Source organism: Lates calcarifer, linkage group LG10, assembly GCF_001640805.2.
Source record: "Lates calcarifer isolate ASB-BC8 linkage group LG10, TLL_Latcal_v3, whole genome shotgun sequence".
In the NCBI taxonomy this organism is placed as follows: Eukaryota; Metazoa; Chordata; class Actinopteri; family Centropomidae; genus Lates; species Lates calcarifer.
This window is the reverse complement of record NC_066842.1, coordinates 15,121,101-15,140,668: the sequence shown is the minus strand read 5'-3', so window position 1 is coordinate 15,140,668 and position 19,568 is coordinate 15,121,101. Positions and strand designations below refer to the sequence as shown.

Genomic DNA, 19,568 nt, shown 5'->3' with positions numbered 1-19,568 from the left:
GGACTCTGTGCGTGTTAAATTTATTTGTTTTTCAACCTAGCTTTGTACACATGGGCAGGAAGGGCCTTCACGTAACTGCTGCCCCAACGTGTGAAGCATACTTTAAAAAAAAAAAAATACTGAATGCTGTACCACACAGTTTTTATTCATCGTTCATTCGTTATTTTTCTTAGCCTACAACATGAAAAAACGCAGGTGTTTCTACAAACTTTTGGTCACGTTGTGGATTTTCAAAATAAAAGTGTACTATCCATTGTAGATAGATAGTTTCAGTGAAACCTACCATGGGTGCTTTTATTTTGATGGCACTCTGTCGTTGACCACCTTGCAGCTAACTGATCCACCGTATCTCTGTTACGTTTTGTCGATGAGATCCCACGGACAAATCTTAGGCCACTTCCATATGCTTTTTCAGGTAAAGGTCTCTGTCTTACTTTGTCTGTCTAAACTGTTTGAAATTTGTTCGAAAAAGGATTCATACAGGACTGTTAAGGGCAAAGCTAGTTTCAAAGTGTGAATGACAAGCTAGCGTTAATTAACTTGATAGTGCACTACGGTACGAAATGGCAGCTTATAGCACTTATTGTAGTAGGTTACTTAAACAGCAGATATTATTTAACGTGAAGCGCAGTAGTAATTAATAACAATATTGATGGCTGCATTCCATGAAGGTCTGACATTGCATTGGTCCTGTATTGAGCGTGCTGGCTCACTGGCATGGTCAACAGGCAGCTCAAGAGAGCAGGACCACAGCTAATGTAATTAGGTCCACCCTGTGGTTTTTCTGCTGTGAAGTCAAAGTAAGAGAAGAGTAAGTCCTCACACTCCATCACACTGTAGTATACCTGTTAGGATAAAACATTAATCTACTTTCCCCTCGGCAATAGCTTTAAACTGTCATATTGTAAGCCTTGCTAAATTAATTGTAACTGTTTTTTGACCAGCTGCCTCTATTTATATTGTGTAGAGACAAGATTTCTTCAGATGTTGTATCCAGATAAGGATGGAGGAGGATTGGGGTTACAATGCCCGGAAAATCTCTAAAGTTCTCTCAAGTTGTAATCTACTCTTCTCATGAGTGAGTATTCAGCAGCTTTCAAATCGTAATGACAGAGTGGGCTCCTTGTACGTTTCTTTTGATCAAATCTTGGTCCACAACCTAATGTAGATTCTTAAACTTGGCTTTATTTGTTATTTTGTATAACAATTCAGGATATGAAGAGCTGTGAAATCAGGAATGCAAACTCTGACCTAGATTATTATGTATGGCCCTTTTTCTGCAAGTTGTCACTTTATGCTTTTTATTTGTCTTCTTTACTGGCAGATTATCACAAAGTCACAGTTGAATATAGAGAAATTGGACATAGTTCAGTGTTGTGTTTCACTGCTTTAACAAACTATACCACTCTGTACCGGTTTCAATGGGATCTTTGGACATTTCCCATCACTGAATGCCCTTTAGTTAAGAACACATCATCATAGGACTCTTGAAGAAAATACCCAGAGAAATTCAGATGCTATGTCCTGTGCCTCCACCTGTGTTGTCACGACCCAGATGAATAATGGTATTGAAGTACAATGTAGGCAGGCAGTCTCTCCGTTTATGTCTTATTAAACGACTTAGTGCTGCGCTCTGTGATTCTGAGTTCTCCTCTGTGTTTAATATCTCATTTGGCATTCCCTCTGTGTGCAGCTCTCGTTATCGTATTCCTATGGAGTGCACTGGCATTTGACATGCAGACACCAAAGACTCTGGCAGCATTGCAGATCAACTGCCTCTCACAGCAGTATTCCCTCTCTCTGTCTCATTGTGTCTCTTCCTCTCTATCCTGTCTTGTCTCTCTCACAGACCTCAAGCAGGTGATTGACCATAGGGACCAGGGGGGGGGGGGGGGGGGCTGCTGTCACTTATCTGTGTGTGTGGCGTTGGAGATGACCGTGAGGTATGGCATGCATGCAGCTGCTAAAAGGAGAGCGTTTTGACATTTGAGGTTTTTCTCATTTGTATGGATACTTATGGCATCTGCATCTGTCATTGCAGATGTCATAAATGTGAGCAGGACAAGGCTCTGGAAACATAGAGATTTCTACAGAAGATACAGCTTTTGTTTGCCAGAAGATAATTTATATAGTCATACTAGAAATGTCAAATTTTTTACACAACTGCAACTTAAATGTACCCTGTACAGCCCATAAGGACTTTGTATTGTGTTGTCTTGTGTGCTTAGGTGCTTTGATTGTGTTGATGAAAGATGTGTCTATTGAAAAAAAAAAAAAAAAGATACTTTGAACATGAAAGTTCAGTCTTGCCCTTGTAAACAGTAGGATACTTTTTTCTTTAAATGACGTTAAAAAAAAAAAAACCTTCATTCAAGGTCAAGACATTTTTTCTAATAGAGTCCAAAATCACAAGTAAAACTCTTGCCTTAAATGGCTTTACAATCTGTACAAACAGAGGAGGGATCTCTACCCTAGGGTTATGGTCAGGACAGACATGCAGTAGCAGTTAAACAATGTGGGGGATCAGAATGACAGTGTTTAGTAAGTAAGTCCAAACATACATACTGTATATGGTCCACTTATTTTCCAGTAGTAGTGTGTTTTTCTTAGCATGTTTGGCCATGTTCGCTATTGCTCTTCAAGAAAATTTTCCTTTCTTTGCTACTTCTGTGATTGAAATGTATCACTTTTGGTCAGCACTTTTGATGTTGAAAAGTATAGTGAGTCAGACTGCTCTGTTAGCCCACATAACTAACTTAGATTAGGCTATTTTGTGCAACAGTTTTAAAATGACATGATTACTTCAGTGTGTCACTGATGAATGTTTAATGAACGCTTTATATCTTATGCTGCTCATTTCTCATATTCCGGTTATACCAAGGAGGTACTGAAAATTGTTTATTGTTCAGAACTGTGGTATTTCCGCTTGCTCATTTAACAAAAACTGACAAATCTCAGTAGAATTGGAGGTACACCAAGAACTGCTTTTAGGTGAGCAGTAAAAGTAACACTCATTTTCCTAAACTAGACAAAATAAATAATCATTTATTTTTTAAAGTTGATCAGTGTCTTGTTGCATCGATTGTACAGAAATGTTTTTTTGGCTTTGATGCCACTCTAAGTTCTTGCCTGTTACTGACTTTGACCAATTATTTATATTTTGCTGTTGAATACAGCTGCACAGTGCACATTTAATATTAAACTACTGATACTGTAGTGCAGGTTTGACAGCCGAGTAACTCCTCAGTATGAAAAAATGCCTTGCATCACAGCTTTCCTTTAAGGGTTTCTTGTATTATTTTCTGGTGTCATACAGTATTTTGGAAAATATCGATGGATTGAAGTTTCATTGTGGTGCTGTTGTAGTGGAAAGGTTTAAACAGGATTTGGATAGCTGCTTTTCATCTCAAGCTAGTTGATGAAATGGGTGTCCTGTTGGCCAAGACGTTAACCACGTAACTGTCCTGAGTTCAAATCTCAATAGAGAACCCTCTCATTATATGTTTCTTGTCACTTTACTGTCAACTATTCAGCAAAGGCACTTTTAACACTTTTAACTATCTTTAAACTGGTGCAGCTCCACTTGCATAACTTGCTGACACTGGCTGTCAGCATGGATCTGCTGCTGGCTATTTATTTCTTCATGTCATTCTGTGGTGCACTTGCTGTGCAATGCAATGCTTGCTTGCAGGTTCAGATTGTTATTATAATTATCAGACGACATTATGGATAGGATTCCTACTGAGATAGACCTTTTTATTAACCAGAAACATTGGCTTTTATCTCAGCCAGACTCCATTGAGAAAAACAGTAATTTAACTAAGAACTCTCGAGATGCTAAAACCCTTGGTCTGTTAATTTGTTAGTTACGATGTGCTACTTTTACTTATGTTAATGACCTAAATACTTCTTCCAGCAGTGAAAGTCAAACAATAACATATGCCAACTGATCAAGGCAGTGATATTCCAGCAACTCCTGTGTTCTGCTCTGTAAAATGACAATGGAGTCTGTTAGTGACTGCCAGGTACACTGTTCTTGATGAATAATGCCCCGATTCCAAAGATCTTTGCCCTATCAATCATTTAGGTGGGAAAATAAGATCCAAAAATAAGTTATCCTTTCAGCTGTCAGCATATTTTGTACGTCACACAACAGACTATTTATTTGGAATGTTTTTCACAGGACATTTTGGCCAGTGATGTTTTCATCTGCCGGACAAGGATGCATGATACTGGCCAAAAGCCAGCATATGCCACTAACAAAGTAAAAGAAAGGAATGGGGCTTTATAAGAACAGATATCCCAGTCCTAATCCCAGTTAGTCTGAGACATCAGTACACTTCATATCTTCATGAGTGTTCATATCTTTTTCTCATTTGTAAAAATGCACTGTACTAAACTTTTTGATGAGACGTGTGAGTAAGAGGGTCACAACACTTCCTGTGGCCAGAGGACACTTTTTAGGAAAGAGGTTCCCCCTCATTAGTCATTTTGTTTAGCAAATATAAAAGCCTTGGATCATCACTGAGTCACCACTGAGATCAATCACTTGGCAATAGAAAATAGTAAATTGCACATTTATTTTTGTGAAAAAAATTAGATGAAGTACTCCAAAATATTATAGTTGTTGCATAAACCATTAAATCATTAAATTAAAAGAGGTCAGAATGTCTCAAATCACTTTAAAACAAGGCATAACCATTTGTTTTCCTTTGGTTGCATAAGCTAACACTAAATGGTCTTTGTACGGGGGACAGAATTAGTAAATCAACAGTATTAGCTATTGACGTGTTATTTATAGCCTGCGGCGTGTGTTTGGATGAGGCCAGATGGACAGTCGTGATCCTATTACCTCTCTTACTTCTCATGGTTGTGTGTCTGCCTCGAGATCTTGCATTCCCACAGCAGACAGCACACATGGACCACTTTGGTTCTTCTGTTCATTAACACTGAGCAGATCTCCGAGTTCTCTGCCTGTCCATTCAGAAAGCAGGACTGAACATGGGTCATGGTATGTGTCTCTAAACAAGGATTTTGTTCATCTTTTGTGTTGTTATTAGATTAATGGATCACTGCAGCAAATGAAGAGATATTTTGATCATTGTTAAAATGCAGAGCAGTTGTTTTGTATCTGCAAGATTTGAAATGATAAAAGAGTAAAGGAAGGGTCAAAGGTGCGAGACAGTACTGACCAACTATTGGCTGTTAATCACACTGTTGCTCATGTACAGCTCATTCATGTTTCAGACATAGTGCCTGTTGGTCAGTTGAAAATGACTCTTTCATTTGCAAAACGTGCAGCTTTTGTACTTCTCTACTTTCTTAAGGAAACATTATGATAAAGAAGGCAAGCTAGAGAATGAGTGCAGAAATGTAGTTCATCTCTGCTTTTAAAAGTGGATCTGATTTGTTACTAGGTTCTTTATTCTGAAATTGAGAGACTAAAGGGGTCTTAAAGTTGTCATATTTATTGAAAAAGTTACAGAGCTGGCAGTATTAAAAATATATTTAAATTGAGATAACAAAAAAAGCCTGGATTAAATACTGCTTGGTGTTCTGACAGTAGTTTTATATTGTTAACAAAAATATGATATCATTTGAATTAGGCAACTTTGACAAAAAGTTATCATTTTCAGATGGTACCTATACATGTGCTTATGTGAAATTTAAATTTTGCATAAACTTTCCCACCTGCAATGCAATACAAAATGGCACAGAAAGAAGTTTTTAGAGATGATGATTTAATTATAATGAAAGATGAAAACATCTAATTGTTGTGAAATGAAAGTGATTGTCATGAAGATGCTTTCATATTTGAGACATTTTTATCATCTCCTCATTAAATATGTATGATGACTTCATTTTGTTTTTCCCTGAGTTTCATATTGCTTATCTATTTTTTGGTTGGTAGATAAGGAAATGTGGTGAGATGGAGGAGAAAAGATGTTAAGATCTTATCTTTATTTCCTTGGGAGTAGGGAAAAGGAGGGTCTTGCAAAACGTAAAGAATATATTTAAACAGTTTTTTATATGTATTAGATTTTCTTGCATTTGCATCCACCTAAATTGTTGCATTTGTCTCCATAGCGGTATATCTCTCAATAGAGACATAGTTTAGTGTATTTTGTGTATTTTGTTTAGTGTATTCTGTATTTTTTTTCCAGTTTTGTTTATTATAAGATAATTTCAGATTTTACTCAATAATTTAGAGGCCCTCTTTTTTTATTGAAGACACTCTAGTCATGCTAAATAAATCTGACTGTCTCACGCCCTTCCTCCATTTTTGGCAGCTTAGGAACCCAAACTTAGATGTTAATAAGGCCTATATTGGTCCAACACCTTCAGTGTAACACAACTGCCACACAACACCAGCTATATTCTCTGCTCTGGTGCACTGACAGGCTTTGCTGAATTAGTGAGGCAATGAGAAGCAAGTGTTGAGTGTTTCTCTCCAAGTGTGCTTGTTCTGTCTGCAACAAGAAGTTAGTGTTTGTCACTTTGATCATGAAAGTTCATATCATCAGACATAAATTTGATAGACATCCGTGACGGCAATAAATCAGCAATGGTGACATGCTGTTCCTGAATGTCTTAAGGGGCGATTTTGAGCACACTGCTCACCAAGACGTGTTCATTTAAATCTGCATGAAAAATTAATTATGATTGACTGATTATGACTGATTAATTTGTATTTCAAAGGAGTGTTTGTATTTTGACCTGCTGATTTTGACACTTATGACAGCACAATCCTTTTTAGCCAGGTTTCCTAGCAAAGACATGTCTTTGCTCATTTTTTAGCAGCTGACAGTCACAGAGGTAAAAGTGGAATATATGCTTGTTGATGAGGTGCTTCACCTGAGGCAACACCACTTACCTCCTCCCAAGGCAGATGAAATGATGAAAATGAGGCATGATGGATCATTAACACAACTGAATACCACTCAGGCCTTGAAAATGGAGATACATTTTACTGACTAAGGGCACACTTAGAGCGCATTAATCTGCACTGTCATGAGAAATGATAATCTACACACAATAACTTTATTTACATGTCACACAACTTTTGATTGAGTATTTAAAATTTTATGAATCACTTGCACAGTAAATACACTTCCAAATGAAGTTTTGGGCAGTACTTATTCTTTCCTTAACATTAATTTATACTGTATATAATTTTAATTAAAAAAAATATTTTTGCCAAAAAATATTATTCATATTCATGAAATACATGAAATACTATATTTGTATATTTGTAATTTAGCATTTTAAGAGAGAGATGGTGTGTGAAGAAACACATCAGCATATACAGTGACAGCCATTGCCCCAACTATTAACCAGGAACTTGCTATCTTCATCAGACTCACCATCAGCTCTCTCTGTGTTATTCAGCTTCCAACCATCGGCTGACATTTACATTCAATAATTATGCAAAGTCACTTCAGTTGCTCGATGCAGGAGATGAGGGTGAGGAGATAATGAGTGCAAGGGCAGATGAGATGAAATGCAAAGTAAAAGGCCTATAGAGGCTTAGAGAGTGGAGAGTGACAAAAAGAGAGGAAGGCTAATAGTTGTTACATATTGTAATGGACTGTTAACCAGTCATTTCCTTTGCCAGTGTTACAGGCTTAGTTTTAAGTAAAGAATTGGATAAGTGGATTTATACCCATTTAGAATCGGGGCTTAAATGTTTGTTTGCACACTTGCCTCTCTCTCCATCTGTCTGCCTGCCTTTTATTGTTTGCCTTAGTCCCTATCTTCCAAAACATGCAAATTAAATCATAACTATGCAGATATCTTAGAAAGTAGTATAGAAGGGCAGCTTTCCATTTTGCCTGGTTCACCATTTCTCTGGCACCTCTGCTTAAGACTCTGGCTGTTTCCCCAGACTCAAGATCCCTTTTTTGTGACTGGCCAGCTGGTTTCAAAATAATGTGCTGAGGTTTGATGTTAAAGAGCCATTTCTTTTCCCGTGCTGGTGTAAAAATCACCATCAAGCATCACACCCTGTTGAATGTACAAGTCTATACAGTATACCTATGTGAAAACCATATTTTCTCTGATTCTATAGCATCTTCTCGAAGTAGAAATATATAGAGGTTAAGCCAAGCCACTGTTACACTGTAGTTCAGCAAACATTAAATCAGCAAAGAAAAAAACATGTTACTTTAAATATTATGATATATAATATTATATTATGTTATCACTGGGAAATATTTGTTCAGACTTTCAGTTTGTATGGTACTTAAACCATTCACAGCCATTTAGGTTTGTTTCATAGCTGGTCATTCAACAGGGTCACCAACTTTATTTATTATGTTTTCTTTGTATGGATATTACCACCAGTCATTGAGTTAATTGTTCACTGTGCCTTTAATGAGTTTCCTTGTATCACAGGCTGGTATAAGGCCCCATAAATCCTCACTTGCTTACAAAAAGAGCCCACAAACACATGGATACACAAAGTATTTTGAATAATAATTATAAAATGCAGATATACTGCCCTTGCCTTGCAAATAAAGCAGCCTTTGAGAGATGAGATTAGCATGATTTTCATTAGCATATTGGTAAAAGAGAGGAGAAGAGCTGGCTTTACACTGGTGGTTAATTGACTCAACTTCAAATGCATGTGTCTCTTTTACTCTCTCTCCCTCTCCCCCTCCCTCTCTATCTCCCTCCCTCTCCCTCTTTCTCTACCTCTCTTTCTCCTTGTCATCCTCTGGGCTGAATTAATGAGAGATCAGTGAATGGATGTTTACAAGATTAACAAATGCCTCAACACTTGTGTGTTTATAGGGGTGTCAGTGGGGGTCCGTGTTGTCCCAAAGGGGCTGTGAGAATTACACCAACATATAATTTAACAGCTCTGAACAGCACCATACTAATCTGAAACTATTACACCTGTGTAATCTGAAATTACTTGTATATTATGTAATGGAATTAATTACTGGGATGACTAAATAACAGAGTCCATGAGGCAGTATTTGTTCATTCTCTGTTTGTGCTGTCTGGCCAGCAGACCTAACACTGACCCTAAATTCATTAATGCTCTTTGGTAAGAGGAATCTTATTATCACAATGTTTTGTATTCTTTTTAAAATCACACCTTAATCACATTATAGGGGGCAAACATGTCCAGTTCTTTGGGAAATGCTGTTTGATTGATTTTTCTGGTGATTTATTTTTTCCTGTCTTTCATCACTGATTCTTCTCTCACTCTTCCTATTTCTCCCTCTAAGCTTTTGTAGGCTTAGAAGTGATTCCACTAAAGAACATTTCAATACAAAATCTGCCACCTCAATCTGGGACTGTTTCTTGAATGTAAATGTGAGTTAACTTTGCAGAGGATATTTTATTCTCTCTTTTCTAGCTTTTGTGTATCATAATTAAGCACATGGTTAAATATTCATATCCAAAAGTAATACACATATAGCCAAGAAAATTGTAAGTAATATGTTCATATAAAGCAAGTTTGAGCAAGAATTGGATCTTGACCACCTTTCCGTATCAGAACATTGCCTGCTCCTGCTTCATTCAGCTGAGCTGTTTTGAGTCTGAAGACACTGGGTCAGAGCGAGACACTGGTGTGAGTAACTGCAAAGCTACCACAACAAATAAAGTTTTAACACAACTACAATTAGTAGTTTTATTAAAGGGCTGTATGCACATACACAGAAATATTTACACACACACACAGCAAATGTCCCCTCAAGTTTAAGAGAGCGACAGGTAATTACCATTGGCTAAGGGTAGTGACACCACAGAGGGAGAGATAAGAGGAGATGCTCCACTAAATTATTCCTACTAATTACTTTCTCCCATACACCTGTGGGAGCTGTGTGTGTGTGGGTCTAGTGTGGTTTACATGTACATGTGTATTTGTCTGTAGAATGTGAATTTGTGTGTGTAAAATATGCATGTGTTTTTTGCCTCCCATTGCCAAAGGTAAAGCTATTCCAGCTGCCTGTGTCTGGCAGAAAGCCATCTTCAAAAGCCTCTAGCAAACTGAAAGAGTGCGTTCCTCCTTAACAGCAACAATATAAACCAATTTCAGCTTCTTTGGAACACTGAATTACTCCAGTACTCTGTAAATTTGTCAAACATTTTTGTGACCGTACTGTTTATTTGGTTTAATTGGTATTTTTTTTTTAGCTTTAGGGCCAACTCTTTTATGTATTGGCACCCTGTTTGTATTTGTATGGTAACAGGTTTAGGTATGCACTAGCTGAACCCACTCGATTTCCTTGAACCTAGGGTCTTGTACTTCACAGGCAGCACTAGACTCCAACATTTAAACACAATGGGTCCATCTGAAAAAAATTTTAAACTGAAGATAAATCAAATGTCATACACACATGTGTTTATCTGGCCATGGACCTTTCTGTTTCTGTTTATGTCTGTGTCTCTGCATATTCATCTTCTCAGACCCCAAGGAAGGTGACCCCATATAACAGTAGATCTGTTAATTATCCAGAGAAAGGAATCAAACCTGCACACATTATGATGTATATAAAATTAACCCAAAGACTGGCAGGGTCACTCATTATGCACTGTTCATCTAGATCAACCTCTTATGATAGTGGAATCAAACCCAGCTGTGAAACAGAAGCTCGTAAGCTCTCCTGGAACTAGGCCTCCATAACAACCCCCTCTGACTTGCATATTCATTTCCCAAAGAATATAGGGTGAAGGAAAGTAGATGAAATGGTGTGTGTACATGGATGGGGGGCAGTGCAGGAAACTGATAAATGGGGAAGAGAGGTATGCATATGTTAGGCGTGTGTGTGTGGAAAGGAGGGTAATGATGCTGACCATGCTCCAAAAAATGACAATGCTTTGGATCAAAAATGGAAATGCAGCCACTATCCCATTATACATACAGCCTTACTGGGTGGTATTTTAATGGACAACATGCCAGTTAATTTAGTACACAAACAGCTGTTCAAAAATGGTATGAACACACTTAAGAGATTTGTGTGTACATTTGGGAAAAATATATTTTCTGTGTTTCACATTTTAGACTCAAGCAAGAGAATTTTTACCATATCCACTTGTAAATAAACACAGTAATCAGTAGGCACGTCATTATAGATATTTTTTGCTTCTCCCTAGTAAGAAGCTTTGCAGCTTTCTTCTACTACTGATGTGGCATTATAGAAAAACTTGATTTTTGTGGTTGTGACTTGAAATTGATGTTTATGGTGAAGAATGCGCTGACAATATTCTCTTGTCTTCTTTGATGTCTCTATGACAGATACTGAGACCCATGTTTTAACCCACTGAAATTGACTGCACGAGTACATGAACATAAATGCACAAAACTGTTAAATTCTCCCCAATGTGTGTGTTTATGCTGTGTGAGTGCATTTGTGGCACCAAACAGCTGTTCAGTGTATTATACACACAAACACGCTCTGCTGCCCTCATTATATCACCACTGAAGATCCTCAGACGTTTATGTGGTAAACATCTGGTTCAGTGGCAGGGCCAACTACACAGCAAGGTCAATGTTATAATGTAGCACTCACCCAACCTGTTTGGGTTTGAGAGTATAGTGAGCTGTGCTTTGCTTTTTCTTTTATTACACGCTCACTTTTTATCTACAGTCATACCTTTCCATAGTTTTTTCTTGTTTCGAGTGGTGGGTGTGCTTTGTGAAGGAGAAAAAGGCATTGGACATAACAGCTCTTAATTCACTGCCCCAGAGAAAGAGGGGGAATCATTTTTCTCTGCTAGCTATTAGGTTGAAGGACCACAATTTCCCATGCAGGCAAATGCACATGCACATATGCGCGCGCACACACACACAAATACACTCATAGGCACACACACACACACACACACACACGTGAAAACACACACAAAAGCACATAAATCCCTGTGGACCTAGAAGTGGAGGTATTAGGTCATTATTGTAGCTTTAGAGAAATGAACACTTTATCACCAACCCCTCTCCAGAGGCTATTGATTAGCCTTCCCCCCTGCAGAGTTGTTTTTCAGTTTCAAGGCAAGCTGCATCCTCAAGGAAATGCCAGACATGAATGAAGAGTGGCAATATGAGTAATATACAGTAGTCTTTACCCAGCCATATTTTTACAGATGACTCTCTTACCTTGATTTTTAACTTAGACAGTGCACTCAGACTCTTTACCTGTTACTTTACTGAGTAAACCTGTTCTGCAAAACCCTCTCATTCCTGACTTTTTGTCAGCCACTGGCAAGGAGCCCTGCTCAGTAATAACTCTTTTTGGTTGATCTAGTGCTGTATAGCAAAGGGGCAACCAATGAATGGCCATCCATCGGGATAGCCAATAAATGACCATCCTTCCTGATATTCATGATAGACTAACCTCAGTTTAAGGCTGGAAGGCAAGAGTGGCAGACCTGTAGTCTGTACTGCCATAGGGAAAAGAAAAATGATATGAGTTGTTTAACCATAGCCCACATTAACTTCATTTATATATGTTTTTTTATATGAACACTGATTTGTTTTAAATGGTTTATGTAGCTTTTGAGGTATATCAGTCCTCTAGGTACTCTAGGTGATATCTTTGTCAACTCTATCTCCTTCCTTTAATTTTAGTGACAGTTACAGTTAAATTTCTAGCTAATTTGTGACTGTGTATTATGTTCTAACCCCTCCCACACCAGCCCATGCTGTCTGAGAGTGCATGCTCTCCCTCATCTCCTGTCAGAGAGTCTGCCCCGTTTGCCTACGTCACTGTTGTCTCTGAGGTGCATTTGATAATAAAGTTATTTTTAACCGTGCTTATTATTCCCAACATCATAAACTATCCACTGCGCTGGGCTCACTGCCAGTACTGTCATTGCAGTGTAATAGGCAATACATCAACAAGTGTGTGTGTGTGTGTGTGTGTGTGTGTGTGTGTGTGTGTGTGTGTGTGTGTGTGTGTGTGTGAGTGTGAGAGAGAGAGAGTGAGAGAGAGTTTGTTTGGGTTGGTGTGTGAGATCTCAGCATTTTAGACATAAAGTGGTCATGTAGGTATCTGAAATCACTAGGTGCCTCACAGTGCTCATCTTTTTATCAATGGACTACTAATGGCTGTGCACTGGGAAGTTAGCTCGCCATAGATTAAACCTGTAATCCAATTCAATACAATATACTCTGTTATCAAACAGCTTTCAATGGCTGTATGATATTAATAAACTCTATATAAATACATAAGGGGAAATGAAGACTAATAGTTGTTGGTCTGGTGCTCTGTGGCATGCAGCAGCCCATAGTTCTGAGAATGAGTTTTTAGACCCATAGCCCTGTGCAGTCATGTTTGATATGCTGCTTCTCTCTCTATTGCTCAGCTCTACTGCTGCACTGTAATTACTGCACTTGGCAGACAGTCACGACACATCGACAACAGACGAATTTGGGTGTAGGGAGGGGATGAGCAACAGAAAAGAGAGATGTGGTGGTGGGGATGGGTGTTGTGAGGGGGAAACAAGACTACCAAAGATTTTTTTTTCCTCGCAGACTTTTACTGAAAAAAATATAGCATGGTGAAAACTTAGTATGAGAGTAAGCCATGCAAGCAGAGGCAGGTGGGCATATGCTTGTAGCTGAGTGTGTGTGTACTTGTCTGTGCTGTCAGATGTGAGATGGTGCAGTGTGTTTTCTTTGCGATAATTAGTGAATGTAAATGACAGTGTTTACTGTCCATCTGATTAGTCCCCAGGATCTTCTACGCATGGTCACCAGTAAAATTGCTTTGTAAGGTCTTTGTTTTCTTATGGAGAGGGAGATGACATCAAACCTCAGCACACTGACACCTTTGATGTTGGGCAGTGAGACAAGCAAACAATGTATTTTCAAAAAAGATCCAATCAGCTTTTCTCTCACCAAGAAGCTGAAGCACAGTGTCTGAGTGTTTGACCATTTGTCCCAATTTTCACCGGCATTGCCATATTGATTTCTAATTTAACCATGTTTGTTAATTGTTTGTTTTACCCATAGTTCCATCATTTATCTGTAGATTGTAAACACACATGATTCCAGGTTCATTTGTGTTTTGCACTAGGTTTGGTTACAGTTCACATCATCATTTCTGGTTAAAGTAAAACAGACAAGTAGTATTAAATTTAGTTATTAGTTTATTGGCTCAGTTCTGTGCGCATACATCTGTACAGGTGATGTTAAGTTACTATGAGCTGAGATTTGTTTAGTTAAGCCAAATTAACTTTTTCAGCCACTCTGGTCATACTTTCTACATGGTGTCCAACTCAGTATTTAAGTTTAAGCAAACAATAGGACACATGTATGTGTTATAACTGTGCTGTTGTGGCAAAGATAGAGAAGAAGTTTTTCAAGTTCAACAACATTATCTGTCTTGTACAACTTTAGTGAATTATTATTTTCATAATTGATTAAACATTAAGACAGATATGATGTCTCAAAATGGCCATGTCTATGTTTTTTTTGCTAGGATTAAAAAAAAAAAAAAAAAAAAAAAAAATTGTTTTGTCCAGTGTTTCAGTTTGTAGTGGCTGATTCCAAGTAAATGTGGGTATTTGTAATTTAGTCTTCTGAGACTTCTGAGTCTTCTGAGAACAACAATAGTTCAGGTGAGAATCTGTGTGTGTGTGTGTGCCTGTGTTTGTGTGTGCGTGTGCAGGTGGGCGGGCTAGAGTGTTGGCACATGTGGTGATAATATGAAAAGAAATGGGGGTTATTATGTAAACATAATTTAACAGATTTATTTTCTGTGATTATAACTGCCTGTTGCAGATACATGCAACACAACACTGCTTTTAAAAATGGAGTAGCCCAAATATATTCCACGCTAACCTACACACTTCTGCTGCCACCTTTTCTATGATATATGTTCCAAAAGAATTTGATTGTTGTAGTGTGCCATTAGGAATATTTAAGTGTGCCACTAACACACAATATAGTTTATAATTGTTAGTGTAAGCATGCAAATTTTGTTGATGAGAGTGTAGTGAAAAATATTTGAGTCCTAATAACAAAATAATATGAAGGCATAGAGGAGCACCGGTGAGCTAACAGATGAGAAAACGCTCTGCGAGTTAACCTGCAGCTGTGCCCTTTAATATACTCCCTGCACCAGGTAATGTGTGGTGTGCAGTAGCAGAAGAGGGAAATAGCTTTTTGGAATCGATGATGCCTCTCAGAAAAGAGTTTTGCTAATGCATTTATGGGGAATGCAGCTTCTGGACACGTTTTCTTAATGCTTGATGAAGCTGGAGAGGGATAAAGACTTTGAACAGATCAAGAAGGAGTTCAAAGATGTAAGAACTGAACATGGTAGTCAGAAATCTGTATTTTAAAATTGTATACCTCAGCAAATAAAAATATTGATCCTGGAGTCATAAAATGAAATGCAAAAACTGCCCTGTAAAAAAATGCAATTTGCAGCTCTGATACAATATACACTACAGCAGTTTATGGTAGCTAGTAGTGATGAATAGTAGAGATGAGTAATTTGCTTGTCAATCATTTGCAACCCAGAAAGATAATCCTTTATTAGTCTCACAACAGGGAAATGTACAAGTTAGTAGAGTGTGGGCTCATGTACTGTTCATTGTGAGAATGAAAATAATGGAAGCATTTAAGTGTACAAAAGACACTGAACAAAAGCATACTGTGAAAATCTATTCGGCCTGTGCCACTTCCTGTTCAAAGTATCTGAACAACAAATATCAAAGCCAACATGAGGCTCAGGAAAAGAATCAGTCAAATATCCTGTTGGTAAAGAATGAAAACACATTTATGGCAGAGGGATTGTAAATAGTCTAAATGCATATAAAGTAGGGATCCTTCAGTCAGTTTTATTAAGGCTCGTACCAGTCCACGTTTTAAAGTACTTATTCAGCTGGACAATGTGCACAGAAGTATTTAACTGTCTTTGTTTCATGGTCTTTTGCGAAATGTGTAATGGCAGCAAGCAGCCATATCAAATAGTATTTATACTGTCAAGTCATTGACAAACAAAGGCACACAATTAAAGAGAGACTGAAGCCTTATCCATGAGCAAACTCCGGATGCAGTGAAGGGCTGTCACTTTCAGATGATGTCCTGATACCATCTGTGCACCATTGTTTTGCCATCTCATTTAATGATGCCTTAAAATCTTGAGTATATAAATGCCACATCTTGTTTGCATAACTGTGAAGAGGCTCACATTGAGTACTATTCCTGTTTTTCATACACCAATCAACACAGCTTTGCACAGTGTAATTCACTTCCTCACAGTTTTTGTGATTCAATATTTTACAACCTCTTGATGTCACTGGCATCTATTTGTATGCAAATTAATGGTGTTACATCAGGCAACTGCAGGGTTTCAGGCATGTTCAGTTATGAATGTGAAGTTGATCATATTCATCACTCCAGTTGTGCATCTTGTTGGAAGGTATTCACCACCGATATATCCGGGGATAGAATCAGATGAGTGAGATGCCACAAACACAAAAAAAGCAGCATTTTAGGCATTACTGCACAGGGCTTACATCACGATGTCCATGCTGCTTGAAAATCAGGCAGCACAGTGGAAGTCAAACATGGATCAGTCAACATGAGACTGGTGCACTGGTGCACTTGTATGAAGCAGTTCTCTTAGTATGATATTGCTGTGCTAAAACAACACTGTGGTGTTAGTATGTTAGTATGTTGAGTTTTCAAAGTCAGTATAGTTTTATTTGTTTCTAACAATGGCACCAGTTAAGCAACTAAAGACCCTCTCATACTTTTTTCTACAATATCTCATAACAGAATGCAATCTAGAAAATCATTATGGTATTATTCACAAATATTGTGAAATCTGGTTCATTAATTCTGGATGTGAGGGTAAGACTTTTTGCAGCAAGCAGCCTTATCCGGTTAGGAACTGCCCTTTAGTAATGTGTAGCTGTTATGATCTACCCTTTTCCCTTCTCCTCCCATTACTCACAGTGATGGGGATGGGTTGGAGCTGAAACACTGTGTTTGCTCCCAACCTTTATCTGTTTTTACATCAGTGAAGATGACAGAGAGGAATAGTGGAAAAAGGGGCTGCTGCAAGAACTGACTAATACATCTGCAGAGACTTGCTTTAACTACTCAAGAATCCTGCAGCAAAGACCTCACCTCCACACATTTGCACCTGGCAAGTGCCCAGAAGGGTTATCTGTTGCCCATTAGGCAGCCCCATTTGAGTAGTTGTAGGTTTACAGAGTTTGACAATTTTTACAACAGGAACTGGGACAAGTGACATCACATGTTTGAGCAGTAGAAGATGTCAGTCAGATGTTACAGATGTTACATTAATAATGGCGTGATGTTTTCTGTATTTTCTCAGTCATTCGATATGTGCTCCTCTTTAACTGCCGAGACTAAACAAACTGTGTATGTTGGTTGAAATAGGCATTATGTGTGGGCTGTCTAGTATTTGTAGATTTCAGTAACCCTAATGTCCTTTCCCATTTTTGGTGTACACACACACACACACACACACACACACACATCGATTTTTTTGAGTGATGTTTCTATGCATGACATTCTAGATCAGAGCTCCACTCTGATGTGTCAAACTGCCTCTCGACTGTATTGTGACCCAGACACAGTATGTTTCTCTTACAAATGACAGATGTTGATCAATAGCCATAAAAGCTCAGGAATAGATGGCTTAGTAATGGCTTATATCCCTGGCTGAGAGGGATCAAATTGGTGATCTTATGAATAGTGGCTTTCCTTCAGTCTTTTTATGTCTGTATGTACTTATAGATTAGAGGGAACTAGGGATACAAATTTTCAGCATTCATTTCCTTAATCGATAGTCAGCCACGGTTAACAATCGATAGTTGGTTGTTGTGAAATTTATGGAATGCAGTGGTCTCTTCCCATTGACTGATTTTTCAACCACTGGCATGACCTGTTTGCTGCAAAATCATAGTCAATCAGGAATTTAAAGAACAGAATAAGTAAACACAGAGTTTCTTGAATTATGAATTAAACATCACAAAATAATGGCTTCATTTAAAATTATAGAGCTTCCACTCCCATCTCTTTCCATACAACAATTGACTAGACAAAATCTAAAAGCATTACACGTGGCTAACAATGCTGCAGACTGGCTTGGCTTGTATTCACATTTTTGCTGCTGTTAATGTGTGATTTTATATTATTCTTTTTTATCAATTAAAAAATGAATAGGATCCTGTGGGAGCTCAGCTCAAGTTTCCCAATCACAAGGTTGGCAGCTCGATCCCCGGCTCCTGCATTTAAATTTTACTGACTACTCCTGCACTTTCGGCTGCAGAAAACATTCAACTACTTTTTAACCTTTTTATATTTTTGCTTATTCAACTTTTTTCAGCTATTTATAATTTTTTTAAATGTTCAACTTTTTGTGCAATTTTGCCTTTCAAATCTATGTACCAGAGATATCTAGATATACCCTCATTTTCCACAAGTGGCAGTGTGGGCTTCAGTGGCATACCATTTAGTGTGGGTGTTTGCTGATCAGAAGGTTGGCAGTTCGATCTCAGGCTTTACTGATTACCTCAATGTTCAGCTGTCAAAATGTTTTTAACCTTTTTACATTATGCTTATTCAACTTTTTTCAACTGTTCATGCTTTTTAAAATGTTCAACTTTTTGCTTTATATGAATAATATATGAATAGCAAAATTTTGTCATTTTGCTATTCATATATTCTGCCATTCTAAGTATTGCTGCAGCATTCACACTGCATTTTCTGCAGGAAATGCATTTTCTAGTGACTCCTTACCCCACCCCCAATCTGTCCATCTTATTGCTGGTTTACATATGGTGTGTGTATGTGATGGTGTAGTATGCATACAATCTCTCTCACGTAGTGTATCATTCTAGTGTGTTTGTCTTTTTCTCATGGTCTCTCTTTATCTGTGGCCAGTAGAAGACATTTTGTTGGACAGTGTACTTGCTCCATGGATTAGATGTCTCATTACTAACATAAATTAGGCATCTGTTTGGTGGTGACTAATTGCCTCATGACTTCTTGTTTTTCAGCACTTGGATGCATACTATTGCTTGCTAACACTTGCTATTCTAATGTTAAAGATCCTTACCAGATAGAGATGGTCCTGAAAATGAACAGAAAATGGCAGTTGTTTTATCACAGTCAGTATTCAGGAATATCAAGTATTCCACCACTACCTCAGAGGCAGAGGATCTCAGTGTGACATTTGGGGGTTATATATTGATTTTTATATGATCTGCACTATTGAAGATTTGTTAGATTTGTTATGATATGGGGAACATTATACAATTTGAAATTTTGATGATTGCAATATCTCTTATAGTAAATGTTGTTTTGTCCTGATCTGTAATTTTGAATTACATTGAAATTAACAATACTGTACATGTCTCTTGGAGAAAACTTTCCTTTCTTGAGGATAACCACTGCTTTTAATGGGTAATTATTATGTCAGAAACTGCTGGGGTACTTCTCTGTATGGGTTGATATTTTCAAGCATGTTGCACTTTTAAGTGCACCCTTATTACTGATTTCATAGTAAGGATTTTGTCTTTGGCAGCTAATTGGAAACGCCTACTATGACCTATGTTTTTTGTGGGTA

General features: G+C 37.8%; 1 protein-coding gene across 1 annotated transcript in view; it reads left to right on the top strand.

Annotated features, from left to right (window-relative positions):
* Nucleotides 1-306: 306 nt before the first annotated feature.
* shank3a (SH3 and multiple ankyrin repeat domains 3a) overlaps nucleotides 307-19,568 on the top strand; it is a 166,218-nt gene continuing 146,956 nt past the window's right edge. Inside the window, exons 1-3 of the mRNA XM_018663819.2 lie at nucleotides 307-415; nucleotides 672-811; nucleotides 968-1,078. The gene's annotated coding sequence lies outside the window, so the exon portion shown is untranslated. The remainder of the gene's footprint in view (nucleotides 416-671; nucleotides 812-967; nucleotides 1,079-19,568) is intronic.